The sequence below is a fragment of the Muscardinus avellanarius genome (assembly GCF_963383645.1).
Source record: "Muscardinus avellanarius genome assembly, chromosome: 2".
Classification (NCBI taxonomy): domain Eukaryota; kingdom Metazoa; phylum Chordata; class Mammalia; order Rodentia; family Gliridae; genus Muscardinus; species Muscardinus avellanarius.
Genome location: NC_137787.1, coordinates 55,330,922 through 55,349,512, shown reverse-complemented (window position 1 = coordinate 55,349,512; position 18,591 = coordinate 55,330,922). Strand labels below are relative to the sequence as shown.

The 18,591-nt window shown below is 38.2% G+C and overlaps 1 pseudogene across 1 annotated transcript in view; it reads right to left on the bottom strand.

The window, feature by feature from the left end:
• The window catches only part of LOC308258714 (shieldin complex subunit 2-like), a 78,857-nt pseudogene extending 61,610 nt beyond the window's left edge, over positions 1-17,247 (bottom strand). The window contains exon 1 of the transcript in view: positions 16,134-17,247. The product of the transcript in view is annotated as a shieldin complex subunit 2-like (transcript). The remainder of the gene's footprint in view (positions 1-16,133) is intronic.
• Positions 17,248-18,591: the final 1,344 nt, after the last annotated feature.

Below are 18,591 nucleotides of genomic sequence, written 5' to 3'. Positions count from 1 at the left end.
CTAAGATATGTAATCGACATTTACTATAGTTCTCAATTCTATTCTCTTGCAGTTGCCAGAGATTTGGTAGATTATAATAGCAGTTTTTAATTTTAAGTTTAAATTACTCAAGTGCAAACCATAATGTGCCTAAAGCTATTCTTTTTTATAATATTTTATTCTAAATGCAATAGTAATAATTAGAATATTAATACAATTCTGAAGCTTTTCTTGGGACCTTTTGGAAAATGTTTTGTGCCATATATTTTCTCTCTGTATAACACAGAAATATACATTTATATTTTGAAATTTGACAGTGGACGTTATTCTAATCTACCTGGTTAGTACTTAGCACTAGGAACATAGCACATAGCATGTGCAGCAGCAAATGAACTGCAGAATAAATACTGTTGGCCAGAAAAAAAAAGAAAACAAACTTATCTAGGTTTTTTGTTTTAAAAAAGTTTATAATTTTTGTCACCTCATCAAGTCCCCCAATTCCTTGGTGAAACTTTAAAAGCAACAATACTGCCAATTTTCTGATAGGTAGCAATCACCATGATAGATTTTGTACTTTTCTGTGTGAACATATTGACGTTTACTATAAAAAAAAAGTAATGACATCTGTATTTACTCTCATAAAATACTAAGTGTGATGCAAAATGCACCAAGCAATATCTTGTTCACCCCTAAGTAACTCACTCACCACAAACCTTTTCAAGGAGATGCCATCATTTTTGGCCCTCCAGTATCTGGAAATGAAGTAATTATAATTCTTGAACAAGGATACACTATCATCATTTGAATAAACATGGTCATCTTTTATTTTTTTGCTTTCACAATATAAAATTGCTCCTGAGCCTACAACCTATCCCAAGAATTTGGATCATATACATATGCATATGTAAATGATATCTTAAATTTACCTGTATATTCTTTCTTGGCTCTTTTCTTTACCTTCAGAATTAATCACTATTCCAAATTTTGTATCTAATATTATTTTTAAAATGGTTTTATCACGTACACATAAAAAGAGATGCAGATTGTCGCGTCCCTCGACCAGCGATTAAGACACGACACGAAGCTCTTCTTGCAAGCCGTTTATTCAGGATACTCGTAATGGCGGAATGGCCAAGATCTGCCTCGCGCAGGGCATTATAAACATTAACTCACCCAATCACTTCTTGCCACATCTCACTCACTCACTGGCTCACGCTCGTCAGGTCACCACCACGTCATGTGTTACGCAACCCTAGCCTCCAAATATGGAGTTGCTTCCTGCACAGCCATGTGCCTAATCAAGCTCAGAGGCAGGAAGCCGGCGCCATCTTTCAATGGCGGCTCACCACAATTCCCCCTTTTTGTTTTTATAGGCAACAGGTAAGAGCAGAGGTTTGACCCCTATTAATCACTGGCACCTTTTTCTAGGGACGGGTACTTGGGTGCCTAACCCGTGTGCAGTCAAGCGTACTCTTCCTGAGGACCAAACTTGTGCCCTCAGCTGCAGTGCTTTGCCTTGCAACCTGAGCCACTATGCCTTAGCTGCCGCGAGCCAGGCTTGGGGTGATTGTCCTGCCTCGATAGCCACACAGGCCTGTATAAACATGGCTGTATTATGATTAAAACTTTGGCGAAGACGAGCAATGCACCAGACACAAAACAACACAGCCACAACCAATAATCCCATCAAGGCCCCCAATCCAGCCCATTCCTTTAGATGATTCATGGCACGAGTTATCCAAGATGACAGTCCTTCAGCCAAACTGATGTCCACACGAGTTGAGTTGACGGTGACCACGGCAGTGCGTAATCTCTCTAGTTGGGTTTCAAATCTCCCGTCCAGTTGCCTAAAAGATAAATTGACAACTCCCGAGACAGGTTAGCGGCTTTTGTAAAATTTTCATATTGAACGCTGGTAACACAGAGACCAGGATATCTCCATTCACATCCAAGCTGTGCAAGCTGCCATAATACCTCAATTTGTTCTTAATTTTGGTTAGATTACCAGTAGATTCCCCTGAGCTCCTAAGGGATTTCCATGCTCTAATAGCACAAAAATTTATTTGATTATAAACTTCCAAAGGAAGTCGGGTTTGGTTTTGGGCATGTAGCCCTTGTCCTAAAATCATATCTCGATCCCATTGAGGATTTCCAGCAAGAGCATTAGCAGCAGCCTGATCAGAGGCATATTCTATGTTAAAGGCCTTCCATTCCAAAAATTGTCCAGGGGTGAGGCACGCTCGTGTTAATCCATTCCAGTCCCCTGGCGTCATGCAGTTTTTAGCCAGAGCTTCCACTTGGGCTAATGTAAAGGAAGCTGTGACCCCATACATGCGAACTGATTCTGCTAATGCCTTAATGACCTTAAAATCAAGGGGTTCATAAAAACAAGCACCCTGTGTATCTTGAAAAATAGGAAAGGCCAACGGGAGCTCAGTTCTAACACGTGACCAAACTTGAGGGCAAAAGGAATTATGAGATCCCTGAGTGGAGGATGGTAAGGATGGCGGTGGCCCAGGAGGAGGATCTTGTAAACCTGAGGGCATAGGAAAGTCCGGATCTAATTTAGGCAAACGAGATTTTTTCGAGGCTGAATGAATTGACACACAGGCCATTTGTTTCTTTAACGAACCCTTTTCTTCATTAGAAGAATCAGAAGAGGAGTCTGGCCCTTTAAATTCAGACAAATTCGGATAGAGTGAGGAACAGACAGGTTCCTTTGCTTCACTAACTGCCCGTTCTGACTTATGCTTTTCAGATTTCTGTTCTTTGAGTAACTCGAGGGCGGTTTGCCCTTCCTTAATAACATCATCATATTTTTGATCTTCTAAACAACCTCTGACCAATTTCCAAATAGGTAGAACACAGGGATTAAGGCTTCCCTGTTGCTTGGCATATTCAAGATCTCGACCAAGCTTTTCCCAACTAGGAACTGTCAGGTTACCTGAGACAGCAAACCATGGAGCAGCTCTGTCACAATCATTTAAAAATTTCTCTAAAGTAGACTCTCTAAATTCTAAACTTCTAGAATAAAGTAGCTCCTGGAGAGCCAAAAAAATTGGATGAGACTGTGAAGCCCCCATCCCAAAACTAAGCTCAAAATGAAATTCAAAAATGGTCCGCTTTGATCGCGGCTCTACCTTTGCGTTCCCGCGTCTGCTTTAACCGCAATTTCACTTTCACTTTTTCGCGTCTGCTTGACCGCAACTCCACTTTCACTTTCCCGCGTCTGCTTTAACCGCAATTCCACTTTTCACTTTCCCGCGTCTGCTTGACCGCGGCTCTACTTTTGACTTTCCCGCGTCTGCTTGACCGCGGCTCTACTTCCACTTTCCCGCGTCTGCTTTGATCGCAGCTCTACTGTCACTTTCCCGTCTGCTTTGATCGCAGCTCTACTGGATTTGCTCTCCCCTTATCCACAGGTGAGAGCCGTTACCCGCATTTTTCGCGGACCCCCCAACTTACCAGGGGACTTACCGGTGCACCTTCCCTGACGACAGCAAGTTCTGAGCTTCACGCACGGGAGCTGTTTTTTCCCCGTACGGGCCACCAGTTGTCGCGTCCCTCGACCAGCGATTAAGACACGACACGAAGCTCTTCTTGCAAGCCGTTTATTCAGGATACTCGTAATGGCGGAATGGCCAAGATCTGCCTCGCGCAGGGCATTATAAACATTAACTCACCCAATCACTTCTTGCCACATCTCACTCACTCACTGGCTCACGCTCGTCAGGTCACCACCACGTCATGTGTTACGCAACCCTAGCCTCCAAATATGGAGTTGCTTCCTGCACAGCCATGTGCCTAATCAAGCTCAGAGGCAGGAAGCCGGCGCCATCTTTCAATGGCGGCTCACCACAGCAGATATCTAAACACTACATATATATATGTATATATGTGTATATATATATGTATATATAGTGAGAGAGAGAGAGAGAGAGAGAGAGAGAGTGTGTGTGTGTGTGTGTGTGTGTGTGTGTGTCTGGGGATAGAACCCAGGGGGATTCGACCTCCGAGCTACATCCCCTGCCCTATTTTTTTCTTTATTTTGAAACCAGGTCTCACTAAGTTGCAGAAGGAGAGGGCCTCACTAAGTAGCTGAGGCTATCCATGAACCACGGTCCTCGGGTCTCAGCCTCCCGAATGCTGGGATTATAAGTGTGCGCCACCAGGCCCAGCTTTAGTTTTGTTTCTTTTCATTCAACATTGTAGCTAAGATTTATGTGTGTGGCTATGTAATTTATTGCTTTTTCCTTTTTTTGTGTGGCACTGGGGGGAAACCCAGGGGCTTTTCTACCTCTGGACTATATTCCCAGGCTTGTTTTATACTTTATTTGGAAACAGGGTCTCACTAAGTTGCTGAGAGCCTCAGTAAGTAGCTGAGGCAGCTTCGAACCCGTGTGATCATCCTGTCTCAGCCTGAAGTGCTGGGATTACAAGCGTGCGCCACCACACCCAGCTGTAATTTATTGATTTTTTTTAAAGCTTTATAATATATGGTGACCATTTACCGTGATTTGTGTATCCATTTTCTTGATAATGGGCATCTGAAACATTCAAATCTCTCTATTCTAAGCTGTGATGTGGAGCTCCATTAAGTGTGTCCCTAGGGAATGGGTCCAACTATTTCTCTTATTTATGTATGTTAAAAGGCAAGTGCTGGGAAACAGAATAAACAAATATTAAACTCTCCAACAGTTACAATTTAGAAAATTATTCTCAAGACTGATGCAGTTTTTCATGCTAATACTAAATATTGTCACACTTAATTTTTTATAATTTTGTATTTACAATGCAATATATTTAAAATTTTTCATTAGATTGAGCACCTTTTTTATTGGCTAGTTGCATTTCTTTTTAAAAATATTTCTGTTCTTTTCTATTATATTTTAATCTGTATGATTTTGTATATATACATGATACTAATCCCTGTAGCATTTATATTTCAAGTATCTTCCTTCTACTATGTGGTTGAGCTTGTCTTTTAAGGTGTATTTTAATTTTAATATGGTCAAATTTATCAATGCCTTCCTTTGTGAATTAAACCACTTTACGCACAAACATGTTCACATGTATGAAAAGATACTATTTATTTAGCATAATATGTGTTCATGTAAATTAATATGGATGTATATGAATTTCCAAATCTCAGTCTTTTTTATTCTAAACCATATGATTCCCAAAACAAGTTATCTATAGTATGGGGATACCAAAGCATGTCAATTTATTGATTGCAGGTTACTTTCTGAATTTAAAATTGTTACATCTTAGTAAAATGTACATTTTATTATTAAATATTGCACTCTAGCCGGCATGGTAGCACACACTTGTAATCCCAGTTCTTGGGAGGCTGAGACAGGAGGAACCCACAGGTTTGAAGCCAGCCTCAGCTACTTAGTGAGCCTCTCAGCAACTTAGCGAGACCCTGTTTTCAAATAAAGTATAAAATAGGTCTGGGAGTATAGCCCAGAGATAGAAAGCCCCTGGGTTCCATCCCCAGTACCACATACACACAATAAATAAATAAATAAATATTATACTCTACATTTATTGATTACATTCAAGAGTCTATCTTTAAGGAATCAACTGACTCTTTATCTCAGTGCAAAAAATAGTGCATTACATATGATGAGAGTGTTTTGCTCTAGAAACATTATCTCTCCTGATATGTATTTCCCCTGTATTTATTGAAAGATAATGATGAGTCCAAAGTGTGAGAAATCAGTCTATAGTACCTTCTGAATCTTAAAATAAATTCTATGAAATAAAATCATAGCTAATTCTTCTCAAGTCTTTGCTAAGTAATAGGTACCACTCTGAGCACCTCACTGCTATTTTACGGCACAGTTCTTAAAACAATGCTATGAAGAAAGAGCCATGATTGCTATTCATAAGTGATCAATCAGGAGCAGAGGTCAAGCAGCTTGTCCCAGTTCTGGAAAATAGTGGAAGCTGTGTGGCTTTGGGGCTCTAAAACATATGAGGAGCAAAAATTTTCCAGACTTTTTGTGACTTTGAAACAAGTGGATAGGATCTCTATCTAGTGAGCACCCGCTTTCTCTGGTGTCTGGAAATTTACAGTCTATTTCACCCGGGGCTATTAGGCAAGCGTGTAGGCATCAGCATAGAGCAATCAGGGCCTAGTGCTTGGAGCCTTGCCAAGTGGGCATCCCAAAGCCTTTGCCCTGCCTTCTCAGGGATAGGTGGATCCCAGACAGAGAGGCCTCTGCACTGAACCCTGTGTGTCTCAAAAGGATAGATTGCTTACATGATGTACTTTCACAAACATATCAAAGTCAATCACTAAGTCAAATATGAAAAGGAGGGAAGGGGAGGGAATGGTGGAACTAGGGAAGGCCTAAATGAGTGACGTGTGCTTGTATGGCTCTACCATATGGTACTCCATTAAGATGTATGTCTACACTGCACCAATAAAAAATTAAAGTTAATTTTAAAAAGACATACATATGATAAGATGATTAAGCATGATTAAAAAATTATCATTTAAAGAATAAATTTGAGTACAATGTTGAGATTAAAAGGCAAAAACATAACCATCCCCCCAAAAAGAACTGATTGCTACACTGTCCTCTTTTAGAATGAAACAAATACTGATCAACCAAGCCTTCTCCCAGAAGATGAAGGAAGGAATAATGGGGTTTTGAAGTTTATAGCTCAAAACTGAAAGAGATGTGAAGCCAGGGCCCATGGTATGCCTAAATTCTTATGTGCCTCTTCTGTTGACTTTTAGTCATAAACGTTGTTTGTTAAAAAGAAATCCATGATTAGAAACAAGTCAATATCAGTCTTCTTAAAGCACCCTGGAAAATGTAATGTGAAATGCCCATCATTTACAGAGGCACTTTACCAATGAGCTACACCCCAACCCTGTTTTTATATTTGAAACAGGGTCTCACTATGTTGCTTGGCTGGTCTCGAACCTGAAACCCTCCTGCCTTTGCCTCCCAAGTTACCAGGATTACAAATGTGGCACCACCACACCTGGAATATTTCTTTTTCTTTGCCTAACCTTTGTGATGAGGTTCCTTTTAAAGCCCCAAATTTGAAAACAGAAATATTGAAAGCCAAGGGAGAAATGTAAAACAAAATTGAAAACATTCTATTTTGTGAAAAATTGTGTTTTTATTAAGTCCTTTTTTATCATTTTAATATCATTGAGTAAAGCATCCACATATATAAGAAAATTCTGAACATTATCTAAAATGAGACATAAGCTCTTCTTCATTGTGCCTGTATTGGCAGAAGCTGGTGCCTTCAGCTGAACACTTGACCATTCCTTAGCTACATCCAGAAACAGAAGCTCTTGAATTGAGCCACAGTTATGAATCACTGGAGATATCAGGCTCTTGTACATAACAGGTGCACAATTGAAGGAATCATCAGTTATTTGTTAATGTAATATATGATTCCTTATAACATTTTTCTGAATATTGTCATACTTACAATTAAAAGAAGAGAAACTGGCCTGTTGTAAAAGTGACAGATTTAGATTCAGTTTATCTTAAAGATATGTTTTCCTGATTAAAATTTACAGACAAGCAATGTACTCTAATCTGTTATCAAGAGAATTAAAGAAATAATTTAGGGAGAAGTACACCTGCCCCCTATGTACTTATTTCTAATGAAGGCTTGGCTATCTAAGATGGCTTTCCAAAACCATCATGTTGGTTGTAAATTATAATTTTACTTGATTATTCACTTGAGATTTCAAGAGAAGATTTGAATTTTGGGGTTTTTTTTTGCATGCCATTTAAATGAGAATCTGTTTTAAAAAGAAATATTTTAGAATTTTAACACATATACAAGTCAGGTAAAGAGCTACATTTATTAGTCCCAGGAGATCAGTATAAAATTGAGACATGAAATTAATTTCTCAAAGCACAGAAAGGAGAGAACTCCCTGTAGCTTATGTCAGCTATCAAAAACAAACAAAATAAATAAAAAAATAGTGATATACTGTTAATCTCCACTAAGTTGCTTCACCACCAGCAGGTTTTAGTTAACATTATTATGATAGTGAATGACCCTAAAGAGGGCTCCCTGGTTCATTTAAGGCTCCTTCCTAATGACCTGCAGCTGTGTGAACACCATCGGCTGTGGGAGTTTGTGATGGGCCCGTTAAAAGTGGTCGCATGTCACTCCATATGGTTCTTATGGGCATTCTTTGACGACTGGTAATACTCCATCAGTCCAGCTGTCAAGAGCCCATTCCTCAGCTGGGATGGTGATTTGAACAGTTCCTTACCAGTCTTTAATTGTTTCTCATTGTTACTAAGTAAAAGCTGGGGATTCTTTGTTTGCAGTGAGTAGGAAGAAATGTAGAGGAGCTCATTGCAAATCAAAGCCACCTAGGTTCTGAATCTGACAGTCCCCCCAAAACTCAGTAAACATTTGCTTTTGCATACTAACATCCACATGGCTATGGGGATCCAAAGTAATTTAGAGAGAGATTGTTATTGCTTCAATGGCAAGGAAATGTAATCACACGTTTGCGAAGGAGGCCCCAAATGGAGCTTTGGGCACCAGTTTAAGAAGTGATCTTATTTTGTTGGCTTGTAACGGAGGTAGTTAACTTTCAGGCTTGTTTTCCAAAGAAAAGCAATGAACATAAAAGAGGTAATGGCAGTTTTACTGTAAAACTTTAATTTGGAAAGAATTGTGGGGTCATTCCATCTTTTATTTGGGGTAAAACAAAGAAAGGCATTACTGAAAAGTAGCAGAATACCTATACACTATGTATAAAATTAAGCAGAACTCAAGGGGTAAAAGAGGTAAAAAATTGAGCCTTATTCTGTAATGAGGTTAAAGTTTAACTTTTTTAGTGTTTTATATTGGTATTGCTAGTCTGAGAGCCCTGACATTTTATTGCTTGAATTGTCACAGGAAAATAATGAGTTAATGTTTACGTATGTTACTCTCATCGCTGAATTTTAGATATTTACGTTTCCCCCCCCTAAACTGGAAAACCTTTTTTTTTTTTGTACTAAGAAGCTTGGTAAAATGAAGACAATTTCTAAGGAAATCATTTTAGATTGATTGTATTTATATCTTTAGTCTTATCTGTAAAAATGTATTTAATTTTCACATGTTTTTGTTTATCTGCTTTTGTAGAAGGTAGGGAAACAACCAGCTAACTTCAGGATATGAGGAATGTCTTTACAAATATTCATGACATTTTTGGGGGGGGGGAGATACAGTAGTCCTTAGGCTGAACAAGTGATGGGAAGGCAAGACAAAATGAATAAAAGTGACTGTTGCTATTTCATTAGAAATTACTGTTTGTGGGGATAGGGATATATTTTGGGATTCTTTGTACATTATGCTCAATTTTGTTGTGAAATTAAATCTGCTGTAAAAATAATCTGTTTACCCTGGGCGTGGTGGCACATGCTTGTAATCCCTGCGCTTGGGAGGCGGAGACAAAAGGATAGCGCAGGTTCAAAGCCAGCCACGGTGGCTTACGAGACCCTGTTTCCAAATAAAAATATAAAAATAGGTCTGGGAGTGTAACCGGAGGTAGAAGGGTTTCCAGGAACCCCAGTACCACACACACACAAAAAAACCCCACAAAAAATAAAAACAAAAAAACAAAAACAATAATAATCTGCTTAAGAAGTGTGGAGAACTTTTATTTTATTTATTTATTTTTTTGGTGGTACTGGAGGTGGAACCCAGAGGCTTTCTACCTCCGGGCTATACTCCCAGACCCATTTATATTTTATTTTGGAAACAGGGTCTCACTAAGTTGCTGAGAGCCTCACTAGCTGAGGCTGGCTTCGAACCTGTGAGATCCTCTTGTCTCAGCCTCCCAAGCGCAGGGATTACAAGCGTGCACCACCATGCCTGGCTATGTGGAGAACTTTAGAGAACATGGCTGATATCTTGAAATAGGCTACCAGTTGATATAAACACTCTTTGTTTTGACTCTGAAACTTTATAATTTTTTGCTTTTATTCGAGGAGAAAAACCCCACACAATCTTTAAAAAAAAAAAAAACAAATCTGAAACAATCTTTAAAAATATTGAATCTGAGATATTGAATCTGACTAGAATTTGTAAACCTTTTCATCTTTTAGCTATTTATGCTAATTTTGAATTATTTTATATCTTTAGAGAATGCAAAGTCTTCAGCATTTTCCTGACCTTCTAGGAAGCCTGCTCCATGTGTTCCCAGGTTAGTGGTGCTTTGGGGAGAATAAAGTGCTGGGGTGGTGGCAGGCGTGGAACATGGGAAGGGCTCTCAGGGAAAATCAGGGCACGGTGAGAGTACCTGTCAGACCAGCAGCTGCCAGGTGGATGGCTGGCCTTTCCCCAGAAAGCTACTAATGAAGCTAACTGTTGGAGATTGCACTTGGCACACTGGGTGGGCAGTTGATGTGAAAAGATGTCTGCTTCCATACTTGCACAAGGAATCAATTTTATTCTGAATTTTGTGATACCACTATATGAATAAATGGGGTCTGAAAATGTATGGGATGAATAAGTGTTAGACAGATAATAGATACTGTAAAAAGTAAGCAAACAGAGAGAAAATGTCAGAGACAAAACTGATGCCAGATGGATAAGGATAAAAGTGGTAACTATAACCATTACATGAAAACATTTCATTTCTTTTCAGTTTTTGAAAGTGCCAAAGTAATTTTATAAGGACATAAAAATGAGCAGATTTTAAGCTAATGATTATGGATACATGAAGAAATAAAGATTGTGAGGGAGATGTTTTTTTTTTCTTTTAATTCTAAACTGTGACATAAGGAAATCTCATAGTTCAGTCAACTAGAAGGGAGATAAAACAGTGTCCAGGCATTTCTTAATTGGAAATTTCTTTTTCTTAGCCCAAAAAGAAAATTTCCATCTGTTCTAGCATCTGCTTACTGTGGTTCAAGAATTTCTCCAATTTAACAAGTAGGTGTGTCAATTGTGACATCTGGGGACTTTTATGAGGATACACACAAACGAGAGGCGGTTGGTGGCTAGTTTCATGAGCTTTTTGCAGACCCTTTATATATGTATAGAGCAATGATAGCTAATCATAATATTTTTCTGCTCTTTTCTAAAAAGAAGCTTTGAATTGGAATTGTATCACTTTTCCCTAATCCATTCGACATGCAAAGAACAGAAGAGGTTTGTTCAGGTGTGGTCATAGTGGGATTTAGGAAGTGTGATTTCAGTTCTATTTGTGTGGCTAAATCCCTTACAGCTTTGGGAGGAGTTGCCTCATTTCTCTTTGACTCTATTTGTTCACTGGTAAAAAGGAAAACTTAAATTCTTCTCTATTCTAAATAAACTGAAATGTTGAGGAAGATGATATACAGGCTATGAATACAAAAGAAGACCACTACTTCTGAGAATTGCATCTTCTCTTGTGCTTATTTTAGAAGCTTTGGATTTTGTAATTTTGTCATTCCTTGCTTTAAGAAAAATATCCACTCCACAATCTTAAAGAATTGTGATTCTTAATATAATTGGCATAGATAATGTTTTCATTTTTAAAAATCTTTAAAAGTACTTATATTAATTTAAATTTTTTTGTCTTTACAGTTGCCTATATTTTTTATCATGTTTTTCAGTAGGCATCAGAAACTCAGTGAAGCAGGAGTTTTCTGTAGCCATTTTCCATCTTTACGTTTGGAAATTGAGAAAGTGAGTGAAGGGTTATGATCATCCTTGGTATTCCGCCATGTGACCAAAGCAAGTGTTCCTTGTTGTAATGTGTGTTAATTCTACGCTGGTCTGAGGGTTTTTTGTAGTCTCATAGTACAGCTCATCCTCATGTGGTTGTCAGGGGTGACTCCAGGGTGGCCTGAGACTTCTGTGTTCTTGACCAGTCAAGTGGTCTTTGGACCAAGACTAGAACTTATGCATCTTCCAGTCTGAGAAGGTCTTAGCTACAGATGACTCTGAGTTATTCTATGGAAATGAAACTCTCCTTTCCAGATCCTCTTCTTTTGATTTGATTGGAATTCTGTGTGCTTTGGGAATGAAGTGAGGTATTGAGAATCAAAAGCAAACTTGTGGAACATTCTACAAGCTGAATGTTAGTTGGGGGTTATTATTTCCTTGGCATAGTGACTAGCTCATAGTGCGAGTATTCATTCATATTCCCATATTCCCCTCAAAAAGAAAAGAAGACAAGGGGCTTTTAGTTCTTCTATGATTCTTATTATGTCATATTACTAGAATCATATATTTGGTATCCTAACCTTTCTGTAGCCATAATATTACAGATCAAACACTGGATACTTAAAAACTGCCTAAGACAAAGGCAAAACAAAAATTCATTTGAATTTTACTCTTAAAAAAACTACTTTGGAAAAAACAAATGATAAAATTCAGCCTTTCAACCAGGCTAAGTGCTCTACAGATTTAAGTGCATAATTTAAAGGAAAAGTTTAATATGTAAGTTGCCATAGTGTAGCAATTATCTTTGTATATAGGGATATGTTTGTGAGAAACACAAAGAAATTCTCTTTGTGGTAATTCTACAATGTAATGAAACTCTTAGTGTACAAGGCATCAGTGCTCAAAAAACATTAAATATCTAATATTCATCCAATTAAAAGCATGCAAAACAATGTGCTATGCTCATTATTTTGCTGAGAAAAATGGAATCCAGAAAGCTGTTGATACTTTAGTTCAGAGAGGTTATTTTTGTTGTTGTTGTTTAATCAAGCACTAATCAGGAGAGATGCACTTTATAACAGGAGAGCCAATTTATCTGACATCAAAACTACTCAGGCAGTTAGCCTCAGATGATTATTCTTAGAATCATGTTAGCCTATTTCCAATTAAATGTTACTTCCTGTTATAGTAGTTACAATAGACACACATTTTAAAAATGTGCTTCTCTGTCCTTCCTTTCCATACAGTACATTGCCAACCCAAACCTTCTAGAATACAAATTAGTTAATATATATTAGATAAAAATCTTTTGATAGAAAACTACAGAAATCTTGTATCCAAATAACTCAACCAGAAGGGAAGTTCAGTGTTTGGTTGATTACTGCGGATTTCATAGGACCAAGATTGATTGCCGGTTTCACTTCTTCCCTATGGGCTCCACTTTATAGCAGGCTGTTTAGTGGTTACCCATTTCATCTAACAGGAAAGAAAGCTTCTCCCCTTCAAGGCTAGAGTGAAGGCTTGGTTCTCATTACATGATCTCAAGGCACAGACCCATCCCTGAGCCAATCACTGTGTGCAGTAAAGTAAAATTCTGTGAAACCTTGGATAAATGCCTTTAAGGACACAGGAGTAGGGAGTGAGTTCCTCCAGATACATGGATTGCATCTGAAAAGGGTTGATACTTCGACCAAAGTAAAGGTAGTTACCAAAGATAAATCTATGCTCAATGTTTCTTTTGTCTACTGTATTGCTCTTCTAAACCAGCTCCACATTTTCTTTAATAATTGTCGGATATACATTATCTTTATTTAGAGGAACTGAGGGATAGTTGGCAGAATAGAACTATTTTTTTATTGTTGATGTTACTGTTGAAAGAAATGGCAAACCACTTTTGTACTAGGTGAAGGACAATGAGGAGCCAATTTGGAGCTGATTGAATGCAGAGAAAGCAGTCCTCAGAAAATTTGTACTGTCAAAGACTTCTAGAAGAGACTAGACTCTTTCCCTGAATCCACTTTGTTGGACCATCATATAGGTTAGGATGATTATGAACAATTTTGTCCAAAAAAGTCTGTGCCCTGAAATGAAACAGATATTTAACTAGTGGATTGTAGGAAACCATGAAGAAAAAGTCTTTGCTACATGTCTGTAGCCAGAAGGCCTTCCTGTCCTAACAGGTGTCCATGGGAATAATGGCTTAAACAAAAGGATGAAAGTAGATCTGTAACTGTGAAGACTAGACACAGTGTACCTCGGCATTGTGCTGTATCGCACAAAAGGGCGAGAAAGCTCAAGAAATGTGCTGGACTGTGCCACTTACCTGCAGTGAATTTGTATAGCAATGGGAACAGAAATAGGGACTGATGCTGGGACTACAACATAGATCAAACATCTTGAGTGCCCTTCCTTCCTCCCTCTTCCTTTCCTGCCCCTGCCCCTTCCTTTACCCTACCCTTTCTTCTTCCCCCTTCAGCCTTCTCCTTCCTTCCTTCTTTCTTTTCATTTTTAATTCTCTTGCTAAAGATGATTACTAAGAAAAGGAGGTGACCCCAATTGGAGTAGGTGAGTTGCTATGAGTTGTTTGCTTGGATAAGGGGAGAGTAGATTTCAAGAGGCTGCCATTAAATTTCCTTTTAAATTGGTCCTGTGGGGGGATTGAATGATTAATTTGAATATTTAAATGATTTGTAACCTTCATTAGATCCCAGGTGGTGCTGCAGGTCTCATTGATTTTACCTGATTTGACAGAACCCAGAACTTAGAGTAATTTAAAAAAAAATTCTGCTTTTTCTTCTCCTGTGTTTGAACCTTCAAATACTATCAGAAATAAAATTTTATTTAAAACAAATTGTTCCTAGATCATCAAATGTGGACTTGGGAAGTAATGGCATAGGAAAAGTATGAATGGTTTGGAGGGAATGGGTTGATGGTCAGCTGAGGAGAAAGGGTGGAAGGGCTTAGCACTGGCCTGGCCCATCCTTATTGGGAGAGCTGGCTCCTGGACTTGTCAGACAGACATCTTGGCAGGCTTCTCAGCTCTCAGTCCAGCCTCCTTCGCCAGATGTCTTCAGAAAATAAAATCCAATTATTAGATCTCTTCCTTTTTCAAATTTGATGTTCATAAAGCAAATTTCCAATTATATTTTGGCTTCGCTCTAGGAAAGGAATTCACTGAATAAAGAACATGTTCAGTGGGAATTGTTGTCAAAGGATAACAACTTCAAACAGGGCTTTGAAAATAGCAATTTATAAATTTATAGTAAAAATACATTGAAAAATATAAAAGTAAATGAAGACAAATATAAGATTCGACTTAAACTAAAATGGATGATAGAGGGTATCAACTGTCTCATAAAGACAGAAATAAAATTGAAAAAGTTTACATTTGACTTTGCTTCACTTTTGGAGAGGCCTACTATGTAAGGTCCTGGGGATACAATGATGTACAAGATATTCATGTTCTGAGCTCTTGTGGATCAAAACTCTATGGGAAGAAAATTGATTATATAATGGTAATTATACAACCAATTTCTAATTTTAGCTTTTTTTTTTTTGTATCGGGTTAGAATGAGAAAAGTGTAAATGGGGCATTGAGTATGATGTCTTCCCTAGTCTGAGAAATCAAGTGAGGCTTTCTGCAGCACATATATTCTGTGACACAAGGTCCAAGAAAAGAGGAGAAATTGTGTCTGGGCAATGCTGCTTCATAGAATGCTTGTAGTGGCATCCTCTGACCTCAGAAAAGGGCTCCAGGCCTTAATGGATCAGGACAGAAATCCCAGCAGAGAGAATCCTGTTGGAATGGGTAGACATTTTCCTCTTACATAAAAGGTTCTTAATCTTCAACACACCAGATCCCGAGCTGAGTGTCAACAAGGAGCAAAGAGGGTCTGCTGCAACTGTCCCATGGGAAGCCTGAAGAAGGCACCGTCACTCTGCTGGGATGCTCCAGAGAAAAGCTGAGAGGAAGTCTTCTTTATCAGCGTTGATCCTACATGGATGTAGATATTATGTCTTCTATCACTATGGTCACAAAAGCTGGCCTAAAGTGTGTATTCTTCCTAGTCAATGGCAAGCAGTTAAGATACTGTCTATACATCTTGTTCTCATCCATTTCTAGTCCCAATCAACATTGTGCACAGCCAGTATATATGAAGTTGAAAAGGAAGGAGACAATACTCTTCAAAGAGCCATGAGCATTTAGAGCTACTATTCAGAGATGCTCCAACAGGAAGCTCTAAAATTTGGGCTTTAATCAGAACCACTCCTGAGTACTTATTCTTTAGGTAGGTTGCTAAGTCTGACATCTTGACAAAGGAGAGTGCACAGTTTTGAAATTTTGTTTTAAATGTAATTGCCCTTGTGTCATTATCAAATAGGCCCAAGATGACCATGATGTATGCAATTCTAGGTTTTCTAGTATGAAACTGTGTTGAACAAAAAGATACTTAAATTACCAAAATATAATTAAATACCAAATTAAATTACTAAAAATATAATTAAATTACCAAATCTTTTTTCCTTTGAAGTTGAGGGTGCCAGGCTGCTCTAGGACCTCATAATACAAGCACATAAGTGACTTTGGGCTGGTTCTGTTGTCAACACAACTTTTCTTTGCTTCTGTTCTCTATAGCTGTATAACGACTCTGTCAGTATAGTGACAATCGTGACTTTTAGTATTGTATGGCCTAACTTATCAGACTACAGTTGCTCCAGTTCTTCAAATTCTATACTGTTCATTCTCTGAGATGGCCTCTGAGAAAGATCTTTGAGATAGGAATGTTTTGAAGAAACATATGACAGTAAATCCTCAAGTACAACACCACTAACTATACAGAAATATCTAAGTAAAATTATATCTCCAAGAAACACGGTGTAAGTGCCCCTCCACAGCAAAAAAAAACCCCTTAATTTCCATTTGGTCAATTATTATAATTGTTGCTAAAGGAACTTTAGAGCCAGAATTTGGTCTAAATTATATGTTTATTTCCTTCATGTGGCATGGAGTTCACACCATTAACTAAACAATTATACTTCTGACTTTTAGAATCACAGTTTTTAAAATTATTGATATATTTTTAATACCACTAAATTTAGACACAGTCCTTGTTACACTGCTACAGCAAAATCTCTTGCATTAGAATCCAACCTTAATTTTCTTAGATACTTGGGAAACTTCAGACAGATCTTTAGGATGGCCTGATTTATCTTCAGAAGTTCAACTTTTTTAATAGCAGTTTTATGGAAGGTACCTACTTGGTAGCATAGATTCTTGAGCTGTACAACTCAATATGTATTTTATTTGGTGGCAGTTCATCTATTGAACTGAAAAGTTCTGGAGATTCTGTATTTTCTTCAAGATCTTTTTCAGAGTTTATTTGAATGTGCTACTTTGTGTTGCTGGACAAACAGGATTAAAAATTTCCAGGGAATGTGCTTGGTTTTGTCTACTCTTGTATTCTGAAAAATATTCATTAAGCTGAATCAAATTATTTTCAGTTATTTGCACTTCCCCATGACTTGCCTTTGGTTCAATCTCCATATTTAGGGTCCTATTATTTATAGAATTCTGTGTTTACTCTTCCTTTGAGTTAAAAAAAAAAAGCGGCCTCTGGAGGCCATTATTCTGAGAAAATCAGTGTCAGTTGATATTTTAAGGTTCAAGACCTTCCTAATTTCTCCTTTGACCTTGGCTCACCCACTGTGGCAGGGGAAAAGAATTCCAGACATTGATCTTGTATTTCATTACATTCTGTTGGCATGTACTTTGTTTCTTCAGTTTCTAACCCTGTATTAGTGTGCACAGCACTATAGACCAAATCTAATGTAATTGTACATTTATTTTTTATTTATTTATTTATTTTTTTGGTGGTACTGGGGTTCCTGGAAGCCCTTCTATCTCCGGGCTACACTCCCAGACCTATTTTTACATTTTTTTAAAATTTGGAAACAGGGTCTCCTAAGCCAGCGCGCGCGGCTAGCTTCGAACCTGCGCGATCCTCCTGTCTCTGCCTCCCAAGCGCGGGGATTACAAGCGTGCGCCACCACGCCCGGCTAATTGTACATTTATGATCTGAAAAGAATTTGTTTGAAAGTTTTGACTATGTATATTTGAATAATTTTCAGGCTGTTCCACATCTGAAATATTCTCAGGTTCACACTGAAACTGTGGCACTCCTCTCCTTCAGGTAAATGCTGGATTCTGCTCTTAGACCCATGTGTTTCCACATACGGTTGGTCACATCACTCAGCCCTGAGTGGTGAATCTTCAGGGATTTTATATTTTTTGTTTCTGAATAATAATAAAGTCTCCTTTCACCTAAACAGATATATTCAGAGTTCACTCAAAAATTCTCACTAAAATCTGGAGGACCATTGGCCACTGGGGTAAGATAGCTTTTCACATTTCTGGGCTCATGGATGTTGATTGGACAAAAGCTGGAGTCTTTTCCAATGGGTCTACAGTAGATATTAAAGAAGTTGTTCCTTGATACAGTCACTTTCGATGGTCCTGCTGGAGCACCCCCAAAAAATGTGGACTTGAGATCTTTTACTCATAATTTCTGTTGTCTTCCTAGATAATCTCAGTAAGTTGGGGGCCTCCTTTCATCAACTGTGAACTCAATTTCCAAAACCCAAACTGGAGGCTCACATTGAAGTTCCACAGCAGCAAATGGCTATCGTTTTCTTCACCTTAACCCTTGACTATCAAGAACTCGAGACACAGATCAGAGGCTCTTTGTTTTTTTTTTTTTTGGTTTTTTTTTTTTTTTTTTGGTTATCTATAATAGTGTGTTGGTTTAAGCAGTTCCCACTGAGTATAGATATATACCTAGCTTAAAGCTTACAAATTATACCTTGGATTTAATGAGACATAATATACTGAGAATTTCCTGGGGGCATTCTCACGTTTCTACCATTTGCTTATTTTGTGGAACCAGCTGAGCGCCCAGTGGTCCCCATCCC